The sequence below is a fragment of the Pteropus vampyrus genome, unplaced genomic scaffold, assembly GCF_000151845.1.
Source record: "Pteropus vampyrus isolate Shadow unplaced genomic scaffold, Pvam_2.0 Scaffold435, whole genome shotgun sequence".
Lineage (NCBI taxonomy): Eukaryota > Metazoa > Chordata > Mammalia > Chiroptera > Pteropodidae > Pteropus > Pteropus vampyrus.
Window position 1 is genome coordinate 235,191 of NW_011889216.1, and position 22,874 is coordinate 258,064.

Below are 22,874 nucleotides of genomic sequence, written 5' to 3' on the forward strand. Positions count from 1 at the left end.
CATATGGTTGATTACTGTAGCTTTGTAGTGAGTTTTCAAATTGGAAAGTGTGAGTCCTCCAATTATGTTTTCTTCTTCAAGATTATTTTGGCTATTATGGGTCCCTTGTGTTTCTATATGAATTTTAGGAGCAGCTTCTCAATTTCTACCAAAAAAAAAAGAAAGAAAAGCCAGTAGAAATTTAAGAAAGGTTGCATTGAATCTATAGATCAATTTAGGGAATATTGCCATCTTAACAATATTAAGTCTTCCAATTCATGAACACATAAAATAAAAAGCAATCTAAGCCACACTGTTTTCTGATATTTCGAGACAAAAATACTCAAATTTCCTTACGCCCTTTCAAATACTTAGCACACTGAAAACACAAGATTTGAGGATCCCTCCCCACAAAAAATAATATGCTAAAAGCCACAAAGTATCTTTCAATTTCAAAGCAACAAATTATGCTTTGTTTCCAAAACAACCTAGCACTCAAAGACCTAAGACCTAGAGACTTAGTCAAGCATAGCTGGGGCTGAGAAGGGATGGCAGAGGCTTCGTGATGTGCCAGGCCCCACTGGCCTTGGCTTATTCCACTTTAGTAAAGAAAAAAGTATGGAATAACCATGATCCATTTCTCTACCACAAATGCCTCAAATATGACAAAATAAAGTGTTCAGAAATTATCTCATATCTTCTTTTATGCAAATTGGCCACAAATCATTCTTGAGGGAAATGAAATCTTTGCATCAGTACTAGGATAGGGAACCAGAAATTTTATATAAAATGGACTTGTTTGTAACAATCTGGTTAGAAGAGGAGAGGCAATCATATTAAGTCTTAATCCAGCATTTATATGACAAACACTTCATTTAAATTTATGTATTGTGGCCGGGGTGGTAGTGGTGGAGATTATGGGGGTGCTAAAGGCCCTCTTAGCTCTCCTTTGGGTTGCTGCTACACCTACCAGACTAGAATAAAGACAAAGAACAGGATAATTTTATACATTAATATATAAACTATACAATTAACATTATGTAGTTAAGTAGGCAAAAAGCTAACCAAAGGCACTCACTTTAAAGCCTAGCATCAACTCTGACCTTTTCAATCACACAGCAAAGCTCTCACTTTCAAACATAATTAAATGCCTACTATATGTGCCAGGCAATGATCTTTACATACATAACTCTAATGCTCTCTAATTCCTACTCTTTCAGGTAGGAACTGACACTCCCATTTTACAGAAGAGAAAATTGAGATTTACAGAGACTAAGTACTTGTCCAAGATCACACAGCTAATAAGTAGCAGAGCTAGGACTTCAACTCAAGCATCTTCGATTCCTTATCTGGTGCTTTTCCCATTAGTCCAGTGGCTTTCCAAATATTCCAAATCTCTTGTCCATGCTTCATACCAAGACTTCAAGGAACAAAAGACACAGAAGGGCAGCCAAGTCCTACTCCAACTCTGTTCTGAGTGGAACTGGTTTTCCTAGACCAATTAGAACAACATGAGGGGTGGGGGGAAACAGGCAGAGGTGGAGGTGGGGAGAAGGGGAGAGAGGGAGAGAGGAGGTGAGGGAGGAGGAGAGGAAGAGAGGGTGATGGGGGAGAGGGACAGAGAGAGAAATATGATTAAAGACAAAGATGGACATCATTAAAGAAGTGTGTGTGGGAGTTCACCTTGCAGCTAAGAAGGAACCTGAATAAAAGCAAGCGGCCCTGGTCAACAAAGAGAAGATGACTTTTTTTCCTGATGATTTCCATTTCTCCCCTGCAAACAGAAGTTAAAATATCATTTAAGCACTGCTTAATCATTCTCCAGAAGTTTACTGTGGTTTAACTTATTATATTCTGACAGCATCCAGCATGATCCTAGAAAACCCTGGAAGGGAACTAAAGAGACCATCAAGAGATTGTCCCAAGTTGGGCTAAAGTTGACAAGAAAGCAGAAGAAAACTTTCAATAAGCATAAGGCTCTACTTTATCAAGCCGGAAGTTTTATATTAAGTTCACAGGCCACCTGTTCTTTCAGCTTCCCAATCTGACACCTAATTCATGCCATGGCCATGGCTCACTGAATAAGACGCCAGACCAGAATTTCACTCCTGAGGGCTAGGGCTTTAAGACTACTGGAATGTGCCTAGTAAAGCCTTGGGGGTGTCTGGGCAGCTGAAAGCCTCCACGAGGGAATTCAGTAAGGACAACTGCTTTCCCTCAACCCGAGGTTGTGAATTTAAAAATAAACTTCAGTGACCCTTATGCCTTAAGAATTATTTGGGAAAGAATGTTGTTGAATCCAGCAACTATTTGTCCCATTGGGGTGAACCAGAGAGAGGGAAAAAGAAAGAAATGCTTATACCTCTCTCAAGGAGTCTGATAGGACAAAAAGATGAGAGAAATCCCAAGTCGGCTTTCCCAAGAGCAAAAGCTCATAAACTACTATATGTAGTCTATTTCTAAATGACTTGTATTTTCTGATTTTAAGAAGGATGTTAGAGCACGTGCAGCATCTGTGAGGTACTGAGATTATGTTCAGTACGTAAAGTATTTTTAAAAGGAAAAACTACAGTGTATCTGTAAAGCAGTTCACTTGCAGGCCCTCTGTGCTCTGCCTGTCGTACTGGGGAAAAGAATTTGTACATAGAAGGCAGTGGGGAATAACGGTTTCCCTGACAGCCTAGATACTGTGGAAATCCCCTTCTCAGTGATCCCATTTCTCAACTTGATTAAAATAACTACCACCCAGATTCTTGGAAATTGCCATTTTCCTTATTCAATTGGGAGCTTTATCACCATGGCAGTGCAGCTTTTCTTTACAGCTAAAGAGCTACAGGATTTCAGCATTATTCTCACCCAAATGATTCTTAAGACTTGACGGTCACTGGGAACAGCCTAAGGGCACTTTAGAAGGCAGTGGCTCTCCCATTCACTATAGCTGCTGGTAGATACAGCAAAGTAAACAGTGCATAGAGCAGAACTGAGATGTTTCCACAAAATCACCTCGTGGAGCTGACTCTCTGAAAGGTTATATTACCAATGCCAATTAGAAACTGGGCACAGGGCCTGCAGTCCTACCTTTGTGCACACAAATCCCCCTACCACTACCACCTTCCCTCTCTTCGTTAGCAATAAAAATGTTATAAATGACATGTGGGGTGGCTCCCTCTCTGATGTTCCTTTTCACACAGCAAAAGGATGACAGCCAGGGCCTACTGTAGCTATTTGTACTTTAACCACCAATCTGGAAAACTGTTACATAAGAAATTGTTAGGTAGTCCAACACCTGAGGCTCCACAAGTCAATCATGGTTATTGACGTTTTTGTTTTATTGGAGGGTTTTAGTGGTTCATTTTTCTGTGTTTTGTTTTCTCTGGGGCAAAGGAGAAATATATGGGCTAGAACTAACCCATTTCCCTTCCTTAGGATTGAGAGGGCAAGGACTACAGTTTTGACCTTTGTTACAATGTGATGTTTTAAAGCAACAAAAGCTGAAGGAGCTGACAATACTTAAGGGACAGGTTGGAGCAGGGTAGCAATGACCAGAACAACTGTATGCCCTTCCCTTCCCAGCCAGAAGCCAGAGGCTCCTACTGCCTCAATGTCTGAAAACACTTAATGCATAAACTTCTCCCAAGCCTGATGAATTGTGTGATTTACATGCAGCAAGGGCTATCCTTTGCAAATCATTTTTCTAATTTTTTTTTTTCTGATAGCCCCCACTGCTCAAAAGAAATAGTTGAGAGGGAGAGAGGAAGAGAGGGGAAGAGAGGGGAAGAGAGGAGAAGATAAGGGGAGAGAGGGGGAGAGAGTTTAATGCTTACCAGTAGATTGTAGACGGAAAAACACTGGGAAGAAAAGGGAGGAAAGAGTATAAAGAACCCCATTTCTTTCAGTGAGTCAATACAACTGGACCTTGAGACCCAGGAAAAACCCCACCTTGACCTATCTGAGGACCAAACTAGCATTCAGTGCCTTGTATTTGGGGATTGTTCCTAGGTCCCAATGAACGGTAACACTATCCCCTCCACATCTGTGACCAAATCAGAACAAAAGAAATTATAGCCTCACTGAGGTATCTCTCCAAATACACATACTACCTTCTTTACTTAAGTTAAGACAGGGGTACTGCAAACCCCTTGAACACAGGGGCCAAGTATGTATTCCCCAGCACCTAGTCCTGTGTCTACAAAGAGTGAAATTCGATAAATGTTTGTTGACCTTAAAACTGCCCTTCTGTGTTCCAGCTGATTCCTACGCAAACCCTCACCCTCCCAGAACTACGGTCACCCATCTCCCTTGTCTCAAACCTCTAGGCCAGTGACAGTGATTCCCAGTCCTCCAAGTAGTATAACACAACTCTAAGTTTCCAGACTACCCCAAGAGATTTCAAACACATCTTTGAAATGGAGCTAATTTAAACCCTCTTGAAGTTCATACTGTCTAGCATTTTTAAGGAAAGGAAATGAAATCAAACTAAACAAAAGAAAAGTCACAATTCCCTGAAGGCTGGGAAAAAGGGAGAAAAAAAAAACAGTTAAAAGTTCTTACAAAGGACTGCTCCTATTCAAGGCTTTGAGGGCAAGCAATGTGATTCAGGAACCTGGGTCATGGTTTCAGCTTGTCATTAACCATCTCTGTGACTTGGGGAAAGTGTCCTTTGACCTCTCTGGGTGGGCTCTGCTCCTCATCTATCACTTTAGAATACTATGAATTTGGGGTTGATCCAAGAACCAACTAAATATCCGGAGCTAAATCAGTGTTGGTTAATAGATATAACAAGAATTCATTTCTAACTGGCCCAGCACAAGCAGAAATTTTCTACTGGAAAATGACCTAAAGAGGGAAAGTCTTTCCTAATGAAGGAAAGAAAGGACCTTCTATACAAGGGATAAGAATCAAAAGTTAGTAGAGGACCTGAGAGGAAAGTAAAAGCTATGACTACAGAATTTAAATGAAGACCACTTTAGAGGTCTTCCCCTCCCACTCATTCTCTCTCCTTACCACTCTTTCAAGAATCCTGAACTCTGAAAATAATTAAGAAATGCAACACACCGACACACAAACAAGCATTCTAGACAAGAGAACTGCCGAGAGCTATAAAACTGGTTTAGAAGAAGAAAATAAGAATTTACAAAATGGAATAAGACAAAAAACAAAAAAGTATATATAGGAGAATCACAACACACTTACATTTAACCACACGAATTTGACCAGAGAAATAAATTAAACACATGCAGAGATTTTCTCACAACTCCACTAGGTGAAGTTTTACACCAAGGTGAGGTTATGTCCTGGGGTGAACATGAGATGAGAGGACATGAATCCGAGACGTCAGCAAGTCTCAGTTCCCATGTGCCTCTCACACTGTAAGCACCTGAATTATGAATATGATTCTAGTACTTGAGATTACTTATTTTCATCTAAAATATCCCCTAATTACAGGCCAACTATACACAAACCATGTTTATATACTTGATTGATGGGTCACTTAAAATATTTTTCAAGGATAATTTTGATTATTTGGGATTTTCACTTTATGTGCTGACTTTAGAGCCTAACTTCCTGCAAGAGGTAAGATGAGACTTCACCTTGTGCGGAGGAGAAGGAGAAAGAAAACACAGATGTGGAAATCCTTCCTAAATGCTAAAGACAATATAGAAAAGGGCAAGAAAGAGACAACAAACTTAAATTTCTGGGTCGCTTCCTTAGCCCCTACAACTTGGGAAAGGAGGTGGTAGCTTATAAAAGAGCCCAGAGGCGTAGGGTAGATCATTCAGCAGATCTCTTACTCACGGCCAGGGAAATACAGTGGCCAAGCACTTGCTCAGACCTTCCACTAATGACACTCCTAGCCCTGGTTCTAGAGTCACTGTGACCAGCCCAGCCCCAAGGATACCCGCTTCTTCCCTAACTACTGTATATTTGGAGGACCAGGGCCCCCTCCTCTACAGCTTGGTTCACGCTCTCCTGGAATGCAAGAAACCTCACTACCCTCAGAGACTGAGAAAATGGATAACTTCCTGTAGTCATGACCCACTCCCACTCCACAAATAGGAACTGCTTTGTCAAAGAGTAATAAGTTCCTCCTAATGAAATAGATTCCCTTGCTGACATTCAACTAAGGAGACACTGAGCCTCTATGATGTGTCACATAGAGAATAAACCTGTGCCTTTGCCTCCAACTAGTAAAAATATGCTGCCTAATGTGAACATTTAGACTAACAAGGCAAAGGCCTGACTCTGCTAGCCCTAGAAAGCCACATTTGGAATTAGTGATCAGGAAAATAAAGCTACACTCAACATTTGCCATAGATTATATTTACTGAAATAGTCGTTGATATTTCCTGAGCACTTACTTAAGTGCCAGGCATAGTTCTAAGTACTTTCTACATGTTATTAACTCATTCAATTCTCATTACAATGCAGTGAAAATGGTCCTATTCTAACCCTCACTTTCAAGCCAAGAAAATCTGGCCTAAAAAGAAAGGTTAAGTAACTTGCCCAAAGTCACACTAAATGGTAGAGCAGGGTTCAAGTTCAGATCAGCCCCACAGGTCCTTCGGGAACTACTGTTTTGGATTGATTTCATAAACACAGGAAGAAAGGCTAGTAAAAGCAGTCACCAAAAATTGGACAGATTTTACTGGTTTTTTTTTTCTTTCTTTCTCCCATCTCTGCATAAATGAGTGGTAAAGCATGATTAAGTCTCTCCAAGTTCTATTTTGCTATCTGTCCTTGCCCCAAATCCCTCAAACAACACCTTCAGCGGCTCTGAAGTCTTCCCACAGCAGCTTAAGGAAAAAAAAGAGAGACAGAAGAAGGCCTTAATCAAAAGCCCTTTTCTTCTGGCAAACAAAAGGCCTTGGTATTTCCACAGACAGACTAGTTTTTCTTAACCCTAACCAAAGATTCTTTGGCAGAGAAAGAAATATGAAAATGTTAGGCTTGGGGGAATGGCTTGTGCTTTAGGCTTTTGTGTCCCACTCAGTAAAGCCAGCCCACTGAAACACAAACCAGCGGCCCCTCAGTAACTCTAGGCCAATTCAGTCAGCTCCAGGATCTAGGGAGAAAGAGAGTAGAGTCCCCATTCCTGATGGTCTAACCTCTTTCTCCCCACCCCTTCCCCTGAGAGTTAAACCGTTATAAAAGTACACTAGAAATAAAATACATTTGAAGATACAGACACATAACAGATCAAATTCAGATAGTGAAAAAAAAGCAATGAGGTAGGGGAAGAGGACAGAAGGCCTCGCTTCCGTGCTTCTCATCCCAAATAAACAATTCAGAGTTTAAGCACTTTCCTAAGTAAACTGTTAAGACCTGGCAATTGTTTCAAGGGCTTAGTCCACTCAACACTGGGTTTCAGAGGCATAGTGTGGCACTGAACGGCCTTAAGTGGTCGACATTTTCCCAACAGGGTAGAGAGAAATTAAGTCTATTTTATATAATAGACCAGTAAGGGGGAAAAAGGAAGGGAGATAGTCTGCCAGAAGACAAGCAGGCCTAATCCCAGATACAACTAGATCAAACTCAGAATCTGTGACGCTCCATTCTTTGCATGAGCATAATAGCATTACTATAGCAAAGTGCCAGAAGCATTTACACCTAGTCAACAGCACCCTCCCCTTGCTGTCTTGCCCAGGATATTATGAACAAAAACCAGTATGAAGACATCTCCTAGCAGCCAGGTCTCTATTACAGTGGGGAACAAGAGTAGCCAGGTATGAGGAGTCTCAGTTGGTTTAGAAATCCCCTGCAGTGAGCAGCCCAAATTAATGTGTGATTACTATCTATAATGGTACCAATCCCCCAAGGTATTAAACCATGACGTAATAAGGCGCCATGTGGCTCAGATTCTGAATCATCTCTGACTACCCTGGAAGTAGGTCCTACTTGCTCTCAGGCAGTATCAAAGGTCAAGAGAGTAAAAGGCACTGCTCAGCCAGGCTCAACCGATGGCGAGTTTCCAATGTCTGGCATATAGTAGGTTCTCATATATATGTTGAATGAATAATGTATAAAACATTTAATCTTCAACTGCTATAATCAGTTCCTTCCTACACCCAAGGAGGTAGGAGTGTCAGAGAAGAATTCTAGACGGTAGAAAGAAAAACTTTTCTTTTCCCTGGCAATCAAGCTCTTCTGTGCAAAGCATAATGCTCCCTTCTATATAAAATTCATTACTCAACTGTTCTCTCACAGAGAGGGATAACAGGCCACACTATCCTGATCACGTACAATGGTTCTTCTGCAGCTGGTATGCAACATACAGAGTCCTCTGAAAGATGGCAGAGTATAGTCAGAGAGATGTCCACTGTAGCAGTTTTTGTAACAGCAACAAGTTGGAAACAACCCCAACAGGCAACAATAAGAGAATGGCTAAGTAAAGCCATTATCAAAATTACAACTTAATAACTTATGACTATAAGGAAACACTAAAAAACTTATTTGTATATGTTACTATGTGAAAGATGCCAGACACAAAGGCCACATGTTATATTATTCCAATTATATGAAATTCCACGATGCAAAGCAAATTAGAAAACAGATTGGTGGTTGCCAGGGCCTGGAGGAGGAGGGTGCTGAGGACGGTGCTGGGGGCGCGGGTGGTGGGGAGGTGGATGGGGAATGACTACTTAATGTATAGGATTTCCATTTGGAATCATGAAAAAATTCTGAAACTAGATAGCCGTGACAACTGCACAACCCTGAAAATGTACTTAATGTCAAGGAATTGTATTTTTTTATATGGTAACAATAATAAATTTTATGTTATATGTATTTTACCACAATAAAAAATGGATTGGAAAAAATATATATACGGACCAGAATTACAATTATGTACAAGTAAACATGGACCAGAAAGGAACACAGACAAATCCCAATATCTGTTAAATTAAAATGGGACTTAATTGATGCTGGACAATAAAAATCAGGAAAGAAAAATAAAAATGCCAGAAGCACACAGCCAACCCTAAAGCCATAATCACAAGCCTACAAATAAGTGCCTACCAAGTGGAGGACAAGTTACATAGCTCACAGAGGCGCCAGAACAGCAGGTGTGTGTGCTATGGGGTAAGGAAGAGAGGTCTCAGGCCCTCTGCAGCCCAGTACTCTCTAATCCCCCTTAAAAACACTCCCTAGGGCAGAGGAACCATCTGTTTCAACAAAGCCTAGAGCCCTATAAGCATATTAACTCTTTCAGTGCTGACCTCCTACAGATGGGCTTCACCCCATATTAAGTGCTTTTAATTTTTAAAATGCCTCTAAATGTTAGAACATAAGCTCTCCAATGGAAGAGATTTGACCTGTTCTCTTACATATCCTTAATGCCTAGAATAAATTGATATTAGTGGGTACTCGATGAATGATTTTCTGACTGAATCCATTAAATGTCTTTTCCCTACAATAACTGTTTCATCTATGCCTTATTTTCTAAAATCTCCCTCTTGTCATTTGTCCTCAGAGTCCAACCTGGTTTCCTCAAATTCATTTGACCAATCAATATCTGTCAGCTTACAGTACAGTATAACTAATCTCACTGTGTGATTTATTGCTGGATCCCAGTGCCTAGCACAGTAAGCATGGCAGGTGCTCATACATATTTGTCGAATGAAAGAATGATTCACTTTAGTCACCACACCTTCTAAGTGCTCAGTAATAAGCACTTAAACTTGATTAGATATGAGCTAGGTCCTGTGAGAGTTGCAGAAATATAACGCCCATGAAAGTCTCCTCAAAAAGCTTATAATTTTAATAGGAAGACAAAACTAGAATGTGGAAAGTGATATGTCAACATGAACAATGATAATCAAAGTCTTCCTGGAGAAGAAAGACCTAAAGTGGAAAAATGGAGAGATTTCAGTTAAGTGTAAAGACCAGGGCATTCCAGATAAAGAGAACTGCACAAGAAAAGGCCAGAGGAGAGAATGAATGAAGTACTTCAAAGCACAATGGAGAGATGGACTTGTTTGGAGCTAAAGGTGTTCTAGGAAATTATGTGAGACAAGCCTACATAACTGGAGCATGTCACAGCATGAAAGGTCTTACTTACTTTGGGTAATAGAAAATACTACAAAGTAGCTGGTAGTGTTAACTGGAAGGGAGAGACAGGACACAGCGAACAAAATATGAGGTAATTGCAGTAATTCAGGCATGAGGTGATGAGTGACTAGAGTCATGGCAAAGGGAATGGGAGGGAAAGGGCAAACTTAAGAGAAATTCTAAAGAAACAAAAGAACTTGATGACAGATTAAAAATGAGGGTTGATGAAGAAAGAAGAGTCAAAAATATCTCCAGGGTTTCTGATCTCGGACACTGGAAGAATGTGAGCACAACTGTCAAAAATGGGGAATAAAGGAAGAGAGCCAAGTCTCAGCTTGGTTTTGAAAATACTGAGTTCGTGGTGATATCCAAGTATAGATGTCCTGTAGGCAGCTGGAAAAAAAGAGACTAAAAATCAAGAAATTTTTATGCCCACAATGAAATATTATTCAGCCTTAAAAAAGGAAATCCTGTCACATGCTACAACATGGATAAACATGGAGGACATTATGCTAAGTGGAATAAGCCAGTCACGGAAGGGCAAATACTGCATGATTCCACTTATGTGAGGTATTTAAAGCAGTTAAACTCATAAAAGCATAAACTCGAATGGTGGTCGCCATGACGGGAGAGAGGGAAAAATGGGATGTTGTTGTTGAGTATAGAGTTTCAGTCATGCAAGATGAAAAAGTTCTAGAGATCTGCTGACAACCAACATGCAAAGAGCTAACAAAACTGTACCATACATGTAAAAAATTATTAAGAGGGTAGATTTCATGCTATGTTTTTTGCTACAATTTTTAAAAACACCTAAAAAACTGAGAGATTTTAAGCAGTAGAAGACAGATGCGGGATCGCGCGATTTAAAAGAAAAACTGAAGCCAGAAGAACTGGCTAAAGAAAGAAAGGAAGGTCAGGAGTAGCATAATAATAATGCCAGTTATGTTTGTACCATGTGTTTACATGCCAGCACTGTGTTAGAATCTTTCCCTACGCCATTCCATTAATCCTAATAATTTTATGTGAGAGATATTATTACCCCCATTTTACAGATGAGAAAACTGAAGCTCAAAGAAAGCGAGCCACTTACCCCAAGTACCGTAGACACTTGGATTTTAACCCAATCCAGCCCCGATCCAAAGCTCGTGTTCTTCCAACCTCACCACACTGCTTCACCCCTCAGGAAACTACCAGAGTAAGAGTCAGAAGGAAGAAAAGACCCAGCAAAGGCAGACAAACAGCAATCACGATGAGTAAAGGAAAACTAAGAAATTCTCTCACTGAAGCTAAAGGAAGAGAATATTTTAAATAGGCAGGGAAATAATCAACAGTGTCAAATGCCAGCATTCCCACACAAAATGAGGTCGACATTCCAAATCCACCTGTAAAGGGTCACATAAAAAAGCCCTGGGCCAGTACTGAAGTCCAGAGAATTTCAAAGAAACACAAGCCCTAATCAGAGCTAAATGGGCTTCTTCTCACCCTCTTATCACTGACAGACACGTGAGGCTGCCCATCACCCCACTACTCCATAGGCATCATGCTGAAGAGAATCATCTGACCAGTCCCAGGAAATACCAATCCAAACACAAAGCATTGCACAACACTAGGCTGGGTTCAACTTGAGCTGTGGGAGAGATGGGATCTCCACCCCAGCTATATAGTTCAACGTACATTTTGTTTCTAAAACCAAACTTCTTTTTGAAAGATTTCATATGCTTGCTCTCTTTACCTCTTCTGTCATCCTAGACAAACTAAAATCAGATACATACTGGTTTACCTGCAGCCCCACTTCCCTATTAAGCGATCTCTTATACTTCTGCCAGTTATACTTCTTCCTCACACCAAAAAAAAAAAAATACACACACACACGTATATAGTTTGTCATTCCTCTGCCTTAAAAATATCTAGTGTCCTGAAATGCCTACCATTATTCCTTAGCCCTTTATAACAAAGACTCAACTTTCCATTCCAGCCTCATCTCTCTCCCTAAACAACTACCCATTCTCCCCAGCTTCCTACTTTATAATACTTCTCATGCTTCCCCACAGGAAACAGAGACTTTCATGAGTCTATTCCTTTGCACAACCTGCTGTCTTCCCAGAACACCTTTTCTCCCTTAACTGGCAAACTCCTACCAACTTCAAAATTCAGCTCCAACATTAATTCCACTGTAAAGTCTTCCAAATCATCCACCATGCTGCCCCTAGTAATCACTCCATCTTGTTCTACAGCACTTTGTTCATATTTCTATTATGGCACTTGCCATAAATATATGTTGCAAATATATATGTTTCCTCACTAGACTGTATATAGGACTGACAATCCTTCAGGGACAGGGGCTGTCATTAATCTTTGTATCTCCACTGCCTTGCTTAGGGTCTGGCATACAGAAGGTTCCCAATGAAAGAAAGGAAGGAGAAGGATACAGCAACTTTCAGCGAAAGATACAAGAAGCATGGAACATTACCAGGGAGTGAAGTAGTTAGTTGATAACGAACTGTAAAAAGTGATCTTTCAAATCAAAGGACTTCAAGATACATCAAACCAGAAGAGGTTCTTGCTACTCCACAATGAACAAAAGATGCTGTTTAGCAAGTGGTGTGCATTCAGAAGGAGCATCTCCAGTTGCTGTAATGAATAACACATACAATTAGGATTACTAGCCTGGAGTTTCTCCAGAACAGACAAAAGAAACTGAGGCAGAATATTGCAGATAAGAGCCTTAACCCCTTAATACTAAAGCCTACTTCAAAAAAAAAAAAAAAACTCAAGACCAAGGATGGGAAAAAAGTGATCATTTATTTATACTTTCTTAGGCATAAAAGCTCCCTCTTTGAGGAAAGATAGTGTAACACTCATCTCCAATTAACAAAAACCAGAGAACTATCCCTACACATTTGAGAGTCCAGAGTGCTAAGCATTACACCATGGAACCCCATATTCCTCACACATTTCAAACCAGCAGCAAGAAAGGACAACCTCAGTGTGAACTTGTGCTGATGCCCCTCTTCGGCCTCTTCAGTGACAGGAGTAAGCCTAAAAAATATACAATTAACAAGAGGATAAACTTAAACAGTACAAAACTGTTAAGCATCCAGACAAGTACAGGATTTACTCAGAGTCTACAGGTTCCTAGTGCTGAAAAAGGTGTTGGCAGGTCTCACCCCAGAAGCACTCAGACTCCCAGATTCCTTGTAGTGAAGTGAATTGCCCCATTGTGATAGGTTTGCTTAAGGGCTCTGGGAATAGGAGGAGCTGACAGTTCTCACTGTAAAGGATGCAATCCTGTTGGTGACTCAAGCCACTTTCCACTATCCTGGCTGCTGCAAAGGCATTCTTATTGACCCTCCTGCACACAAAGTCCCACACATGTGCCTCCTTCTCTCAGGCCTCAAGCTAATCTCCAAACGCCCACAGTCAGTCTAACATCAGTTAGAAAATCTCATACTGTCTGCTCCAGGATGTCAATTCCAAGTCAGTCTAAGTAACAGAAGCTGATTTGTACTTGACTACAGTATATTGATTTAAACACACAGCACCAATTCCACTTCTTCCAGAGGCAGACACCTACCCATAGCAAGACGACATAGTAGAATTTGTCAATCTATTATATCAGGTTAAGCTGGCCCAATTTACTAGCTAGGGGCTAACGCATTAACAGCAGGAAAAGAAAAAGAGAATCTCAACGTCATACTAATCTGGGATTTCAATATGGTATTTCTAAACAGCACTGATTAGGTCATTCTTGGTACCGCAGTTTCCTGATCAACAATGACGAATCTCTCCCAGTACAAGAGGAAAAGGTACTATGGTTGGGAGGATCAATGAAGCCATTTAAATGTCTGGAGCTTCTGGGAGAAAAGCTTCAGAGTAAAACAGTGCAGTGATGTGATGATGACATGTGGGAGCTGCTGACTAAGTAAAAGAGACACTTGGCACCTATCCCATGATGAAATTAACTGGATAATAAAACATCTGAAACTAGCTGGCCATTAGGCCTGAAGATAGGGCTGTCCCTAGATATCAAGGGGCCAAGAGCTAACAGAGAGGTATTCATAGTGTTACAGGTAACTTTTAAAAGTGAAATAAAGTTCAAAACCAACACCTAGAGCTTTGAATATATGTATTAAGACCAGTAATTCCATTTATAGAAATCTATCCCAGAGATGCACAGGAAAAATTATTTATAAGGATGTTCACTATCATGTTATGGTAGTGAAAAATTAGAAATGCACATGCCCACAACTGGGGAATGTTAAAGAAATGATCCTTCCACTTGAGGATTAGCTGTTAAAAAATGATGTTATAGACAAATACTTTTAAAGGCACAAAAAAATGCTTACAAAATAACAAAGAACAAGAGAAAGAACTGTATTACAACAATAATAAATATATAAAAACAGCATTTTATATAGATATGGATAGAAAAAGACTAAATGGAAATACAAGAAAATATTAACATAGTAATCTGTAGCATGTAGGTAGGTTTTGGTGGTGTTTTGTTTTTTGTTTTTCCATGCTTTCTATAAGGACAAAATAGTGCATCTACTTAACGGCAGGGGCAAAAAAAATAAAATCTGTTTTTTTCCCCTAGCATTCTCCTTTAGCCACATTGAAGAGAGAAAAGAACATTCCCACCCCCCAAAAAAGGACTTTCCTCTCAGGTGTGAAGGCTTGTCCTGCTTGCCCAGACATGGGAATAGGGGCCAGGCTTCTAGGTTGGATGACTAAGTGGATGTCCAAAGTAAAGCTAATAAGATAAAGATGATGTGACAAACATATCAGAACTAATGGAACCAAACTGAGTGCATGCCTTCTCATTAGTTACCTTGTTCAATTAACAATGTTGCCGCTGCCCAAAATATACCTGGAACCTCTCATGAGGAACTGCTTACAGACTAGTACCATCTCTCCGATGTTTTCAAGAGCAGTACATTTCCAAATTCTTTGAGAATGAATTTAATGTTTCAAAACAGCCAGTCTTGGAAAATATCATTTTCTGACCAAAAATTAGGTATGGCTATAAAATGACTACAGAGTTTTTTATGGGAGTCATAATCTAGCACTGAAGAGAAAAACCACAAAAAGAGGTTTTATAGATTTATACAGCACAGGCAGCATTGTCAGAGTATTTTTTTAACCTCTTGTGTTGACTACTGAAGGACATTGAGATATATGAGTTAGTTCAATTCCTCAAATGTTTCTTAATATGTACCAGGCAGTATGCTAGATGAGGAAGATAAAAGAATAAATGAGACACAGTTCCCACCCTTAGCAACAGTATATAACTAACGTCTCCTGGGCTCTTGCGCCCTACCAGGTGTTCAATTTACCATTTCATTTAATCCTCACAACATCTGGAGGTAAATTCTACTATCATCCCCATTTTACAAATGAGAAAACTAAGGCTTACAGAAGTTACAGAAAACTTGGCCCAAAGAGTAAAGACTAGCAGGAAAATTAAATATTTAATAAAACAACTTTAACAGTGTGATATGCTCTAAAGTATGTTTAAAGTGCCATGACAACACAGATGAATAAAAAAGAAATAATTCTACCTAGGAACACAACAACAACAGCAACAACAAAAACTATGGGGGAAAGTGACATTGAGCGAGGCACTAAAGGATGAATACAAGTTTGGTACAAGGAGAAAAGGGTAACAGTCTAGGCAGAGGGAGCAGGACAGTCTATGCGAAGGAAGAGAATGATGAAAGCGCATAGGAATTTCGGGGCTTTTTTTTTTTAATCATTATTCACAGACCTATCACAAGTTTTTCTTAGCAAAGGCTAGAGAACCACTTTCTCATCACTACCACCTCCTTGCTGCCTCCCAAATTAATCCCCAATTACCAGTCACAGCACAGGACTGGGCTCTGCCAAAGAGCAGAACTGGGGCCAACAGTTTGACCAGTCATACCTACAGGAGAGGTCTACCTGGGCAGAAATTATTCAATGGCTATGGTTTTTGTCAGCCTTGAAAAATAAAAGTTAAAGCCTCCCGGAAGCAGCAGCAGCAGCAGCAGCAGCAGCAGCAGCAGCAGCAGCAGCAGCAACGGAATATATTGCACAGCAACCCTGGCATCAAAGCACCAAAGAGTCCCTGGAAACTGGGGACTAGAACTTTAAAAGACTTCTCCCACTGGGCTCCCTTCAACAATTACCCACTAGATGATGGAGGAATGGCTGCAAGCTGAACCATGTCAAGAAAAGCAAAGTCAGTAACTAAATGAAGAGGGGAGCCAACTACCTCTTTCTGTCAGCCTCTCTGGAACACACAGAGATACAGGTAAAATGAAAAGCAGCAGCTATTCACCATAATCAGGGGACACAGTGGGTGAAACTCAACCCACAAGAGAATTTGACAAAGGCAATGGTTTGTATGTAATTGCATGGCAGCCCAGGGTTCTCTAGAATGTTATTTGTCTAAGACCTATACTAACATTCTAGAAATGATAACAAGGACTAAACCAAAACAGCCACATGCCCTCTTCCCAGGAACTCTCCCACCTGGAAAAGATTCAGGAGAGAAAGAAATTAATCAGATGTTTTCTTTGGGTGAACAAGACAAACTGCTGTATATTATCTGTATATTATATACCTTATGCCATAAAGACTATTGTACAATGTATATAAGTGAGTGAAGGATTAGAAAACAAGACACAGCTCGAAGCACCAAACTGCTACTCTCCCTCAGAGAGGAAGGTGCCCAAGTGTGTTTTATACAAATACATGGTCAAACATGGATATTTTCTCCCAGCTCACATGGTCCCCAGCATCACACAGCAGCACAATACAGCTATTTTGGCTGCTATACTCCCAGGCACTATTATGTCCTTAGCAGAACAGATGAACCCTGCTCCATGCCAGCCAAGTTGGGTATACCACTGTAAACTGTCTATGTTATGGGAGTATTATAAGAGCTACATTGAATACATGTAAAGTGCTTAGGACAGTGCCTAGTCCATAACTAACATTTGCTGAACACTATCGTTATTATTAATATCACTAATGCTGTTGTCTTCCAGTCTAAACCATCATAACTATCCTATGGTGAGATCAAGTAAGATCTGAAGCCAAACATGTGAATGGGTGACGAGGGCTACAACTTCCCAGTCAGACGGTGACCTGATCCAGCTTATCCTGGACCACAGCAGGCACTGTGATTCAAATAAGTCTCCAGGATGGACAGAAGAAAGAAGAGGTAGAACATTTAGTGAATTCTGACTACATATCAGACACTAAATTAAATGTATATATCCTCTTGTTTAATGCCTATAGCAGTAAGAGTTTCAGAGTTCATCTTAGAGGTACAGAACCAAAATAACATGGCAGAGAGCACATGTCTGGAGTGGAGTGGGAGCTGTACTGCTGTGGTCTTTTCTCTGATTTTGGCTCCATACAGAACATTCCCCATGATGGCACATCTGGTCTGTTATTCATTCCTATAAATGTTATTCATTCATTCCTAGTAAATACAGGGCAAAGGAAGGAGGGAAAAAAATAACTGTATAGGTGGGCTGAGAAAATAAATAATTGCCAAGCTAGTTTCAATATAACCTCCTCTGAAAGCAGAAATAACCCTTTGTAGGGTGCAATTTCAAACCTCTACATCCCTGAGAAGATCAAATCAAGAGCTATTTGTTCCATTAGCCCCATTGAGAAAGTCAGGAGAGTTAGAGGAGATTGGGGACCAAATCAACTCCTATTTAGGAAGTAAAAAAAGGATTCCTTCCTCCACGCATGTTTTATGGGAGGAAAACGAGGGCCCCCCACCACCAGTCATACCTGCTCTTTGTTCCTGAAGCACATACAGCAGAGGAGGAGAGTTATGAGTGGTACAGTTTCCTGAGAACGTCAGGAATCTACTTAGGTCACTTCTAAACCTGATCCACACAGGCTGTGGCCATCTTAGTGTGGTTAACTGCTCATCTAAACCCTGACACAAAGGGGAACCAAAAGGAAAAATTATCCCCCAATCCTATGGATTAGTAAATTTCCAATAGTTCCATCCACCACCTGCCTATCTTCAAAAAGCTCCGGTCTTTTATCAGTAGAATGACACTAAAGGTAATAAGGAGCTCAGTGTTCAAGGAGAGGAACTGATTCTTCTACTGAAGGAACATGCACGTTAATTAAAGTTTATTAATCCTTCCAGGAGTTTTGTAAACGCAGGAGGGAAAAGGCCCCTGCTATTAGGTGGGCATCATGCCCAGGAATATTGAAGGATCCCTCTAAGACAAGAAATAGGGCAAAAAAGGAGGACTCTTGCATGGGACAAGGGTACATTCTTACACCTCCCTTCATCCCCCAATAAGGCCCAAGAACTAAGAGTCACTGAGAAGGACCACTGGTTTCTGTCCCCCATCTCTCATCATTCCCCATGAGTCTGGATGAAGCAGCCCAGACTCTCTGCCTTCTCAAAACTTCCTGTGACAGGAAAGCAACAGTTAATGTCGCTCATTCTTGCTAAGACCTGTCTGATGTGTGATGAGCTTAGAGTCCTGAATCTAAAAGCGGTTGGCTCCAGCTGTCAGAAGTTCTGAAAAAATGTTTGTATGGAATGTGGAGAGAAAATGGAAGAGAAGATAGAGATAACTGAACAGTACTTTATAGCTGCAAATCCCTTTGTGGCATATAAAGCTCTTAATATATATGACCTCTTAGAAATAGTTTTTCAACATATAAAAAAGTAAAATATCTATTGACTCTGGCATAACAAGAGTCCAGATCTCCTGCCATTCCCCTCAACTCTAAAGAAACTCACTTTACAACATTTTCCTCTACCTTCCCCTACTCTCTCCACACCCCACGGTTACTCTGGATCCAGAATCCTAACTGCTGATGAAAGAAGGGGGGTTTAAGCACCTTCCTGAACAGACAGATGGCAATAAAACCACCTTTTAATTGGAGAAAGGGAAGTAAAAAGATTTCATTCATTTTCCTCCTTAATAGCCAAAAGGAGTGCTTCATCGTCATATCTGAGAGCATTTTTCTCATCTACAGTTAGTGAAGAGTCTCCAACCCTGCAAAACGAACACTATCCTCTTTAAATACCATTTTAATAAAAAGACACCTCCTTTTTAGTCATTGATTTACCCTTCACAGCAGCATTTCTGGCCTATCAATCTGACTCCTCCTCCCCCACAACCACTCCTGACTCCCTGTTCTCTCCAGATGATCCTCTGACTCACTGTAGACACAGGCAAGTGGAAAACCTGGCCCAAGAAACCTAATTACACCTAGGTGAGGCTGCAGAGCCCAATGGCAAGAGCCCTCCACTCACACTGTCTAGGGAGTGCCGTGGGCTCTGCTGATCTCACGACAGCAGGGGACATTTCTTCAGTGCCCATTGAAGCCAGAAAACAGGCTGCTGCTGAAGTAGCTGAGAGGATTCCCTCCTACTCGCCCATGATCATGTTTATAAACTCTTTCCCTTCTATGTAATTGCCTAAATGTGGCCAGCTTAGAGTAAGAGGGCTTTCTAAGCCCCTAAGGGATTGATGAAAAGTAAAGACCCCATACAATAGAGAACCACAGTAAGTGTTCACACAATCAGCAAGGACAAAAGGCAGGGAGCCAGAAAGCTTGTAATAAATAATACCTCTAAGGTTGTTGAGTCCCTCCAGGAACTTCTGGTACTTGTAAGCATTCATGCCCCGGCCCAGCTGTGTTGGTTCAGTGGCTGGAAGTAGGCGCCATGGAGCACTGACAGCTGAGAAGTGAGACTGATCTCTACTACTGCGTCTCCTAGCCCCCAAGAACTGGACTTTGACCACATTTACAAGTGACGTCACCAGAGAAGCCTCATTGCATTACAGCCCTTTGTGTACCCTCATTTGTTGCAGTGAGCGGAAATACCTCCCCAAGAGAGGCCAGCTCCTCCTTTGTGCAAATGAGACAAGAGACCACAACAGCCCCTGCCTATCATCTGCCTCCTCATCTGCCACCTTCTCTCTAGACCCCAGCTCAGGCTCCACTGGGATTACCTACCGTTCCTTTGGTTTAAACTCTAGGGAGAGAGGCTAAAATGCTTTCAGGACACCAGTTAGGGGCTCATCTAACATTTGAGAACGAAACCTTTAAAGGGCCACACTTGCCACAAGAATGTAACCATAACAGGAGCTCCTGGGCAAATATCACATGGTAATGGGGCAGGTTTTACAAAATAAACAACCAACTCTGCACTCTCCTCACAGCAGTCATGTTTACAGACTGGAATACAGCCACACACACACAGGAGACACTGCACATCAATACAGCCCAAGGCAGGGAGAGGAGAGAAGCAGAAACTGTTAAGCCCACTCCCTAAATGCTGAAAGCACAGTTCAAGGAGGCAGGACATTCTCTATAGATAGTTAGGAAGAAACTGCAGTCCAGACAACCATCCACCTGCTCTCTACTCCAGGGCACGATTTCACTCAGCTGATTTGTTTTTGGTGAGTTCACTAGCTGCTACAAATTTCATTCTAGTCCATTAGCCTCAAAAAGATGAGCCCTTCCACCCCCCACCACCACCCCATAGTTACAGGCTCTTAGGATAAGCTACAGATTATAATCAGAGGAGAAAAACAAGAAATTTCTACAGCATGTTTGTTGTAAGAAATTCGAAGTGGTCCATCTGCGTTATTATACTCATTTTAGAAATGATTTTTAAAATAAAATAAAAAAATGTAAATTTTCATTTACAGATGAGAAAATAGAGGTTAAGCAATCTATCAAAAAGTCACACATCAGGCCAATGACACAGCATGGAAAGAACCTATGTTTCCCAAACCTGAGCTTGGAATTCTGGCTCATCTTACCTTGGCATCCTAGAAAACCATGGGCAACTGAGTCTGACTCTGTTGTATAACCCCTCATAAGAGGGATATCCCTCTCCCAGGGTTGAAGTTTTTCAGAGCAATCTGCCATGCAGGCTGCTGTTCAGTGACTTGGAGAAGAATTGACAGTGTGCGACATATAATGTTCCACAAAACTCCCAATTATACAGGTTAGATAGATGCAGGTGGAGAAACTGTAAGTAGCATTGTGAAAACAAAGAGAAAAGAGAATATAGTATGCCTGTTTGAAAAGATCAGGCTAAATAATATTAGCAGCTATTAAGATAATGGAAAGATAAAAATTTAAATGCTACTGGTCAGTCAACAGTACCAACCAGGTAGCCAGCCACTATGTGCAGATCTGAGTATTTATTAAGAGTCACTGGGGACAAAATACATGATTCCCTTTCTTAAAGAACAATTTAATGAGCAAGATTAAAAGGCCAAAAAGGAGTTTAATGCTTACAGAGCATAAGTTAGACAGTGAAATACAGTTTAAAAAAAAAAAACAAATATAGATTTTACAATATACTACTGTGAGAGTCAGTATCTCTGAGGTCACCTAGTTCAACATACCAGGTGCTTTTGAGTTCTCATCTGTGAAATAAGGCTATGGATGAGAAAGACAAACATTCAATAACAGTTTGGATCATGTGTGTCCATTTCCTGGTGTTATTCCACCATTTCTCCAGAAGAATATGGATAATAGAGTACAGTGGAAAGAACTTTGGTTGTAAAGTCATGACACCTATATGCCAGAGTCTATCTCAAGATCCAACTTTGCCACTAATTAGCTATGTGAGTGGGAGTTCCAAATTCCTATAAAATGCTAGTTCTTAACTTTTTTTTTTAGGTCACAAACTCCAGTGAGAATCTGATGAAAATTAAGGATACTTTTCTTAGAAAAAGGCACATATTCACCTACCCACAAACTTTTGTTTACAAGTGGAGAGGGGTCAACGAACCACAGGTAAAGAACTTCTAGAATGATCTCTAAGACCTCCTTTGTGCCATGATATGAAAGCAATTAACACAGTGCAATCCAAATCTAAGCAATGAAAGAACAAGGTGTAAAGGAACGATCCATCAGCCAGAGGACAGCTGCGTCCTCTTGCTTTAATGCCACTGTAAAATTCTATCAGACACTCCTCCCACCTGAGGGAGGAAAAGCAGCCCAGACGACAGGAGTCTAATGGCAGGAACTGACTTTTTAAAATAGCCACTTGAACTAAGTGCATTTAAAAGACAACATATGCTAGTTTGTTATTTCCTGTGTGTTTCACCATATCAGATAAAAAATAAACAAAAACAAGGATGTTTGGAATGATTAAGTGAGTGATGGTTCCAACGTGAGGCTCTTAGGAAAGGGTGGGGAGGGTACAGTGGCCTGGATGGACTCCAGTTCTTGCAGACGATGGACCTTTCCCCAGAATAAGAGCATTCCAAAGCACCACAGTCTAACATGTCCATACACCCTTCATGGCTGTTCACCTTTTATCCTTCAATGGGTCCCACAAGGGTGAAGAGTGAGATGTAACACCGGGTGTAACAGAGATCCTGCCCTAAATTCCAGACAGAGAGACAAAAGTGAAGGGCTAAGGATCTGGCAGTCCAACAGGCACTCTCTGGCCAACTGCTGACAAAGGGGAAAAGAAAGCCCTGCTGTCTCCAACAGCCTTTACCAAGGCACAGACACCTAAGAGCTGAGTGGAACTTGACTGAATGCAGGCAGATCAGGAAGTCCAGACTACAGTGCATGAGGTGTGGTCCTTATGGCTTCTGACTCTATAACGCAGATATCAGTTAAAAAGGAATACCTGCCCTGCCCTGGAGTGGGCTCAGGGATGCCACAGCCTAGGTAAGGAGAAGACCTGAGTCAGGTTCAGGATGTTGCTCCTAAAACAGGCAGGCAAGGAAAGTTCTAGGTCCATGAGGAGAGAACTTGGAGTTCCCACAGTTCCCCTAAACCATCTAGAAATCAATACCTCCTATAATTCCTTCAAAGCAATCTCTCTCCTAAAA

The 22,874-nt window shown here is 40.9% G+C and overlaps 1 protein-coding gene across 1 annotated transcript in view; it reads right to left on the reverse strand.

The window, feature by feature from the left end:
• Positions 1–22,874, reverse strand: part of MACF1 (microtubule-actin crosslinking factor 1) — a 298,908-nt gene that overhangs the window by 225,299 nt on the left and 50,735 nt on the right. The gene's annotated exons all lie outside the window — the stretch shown is intronic.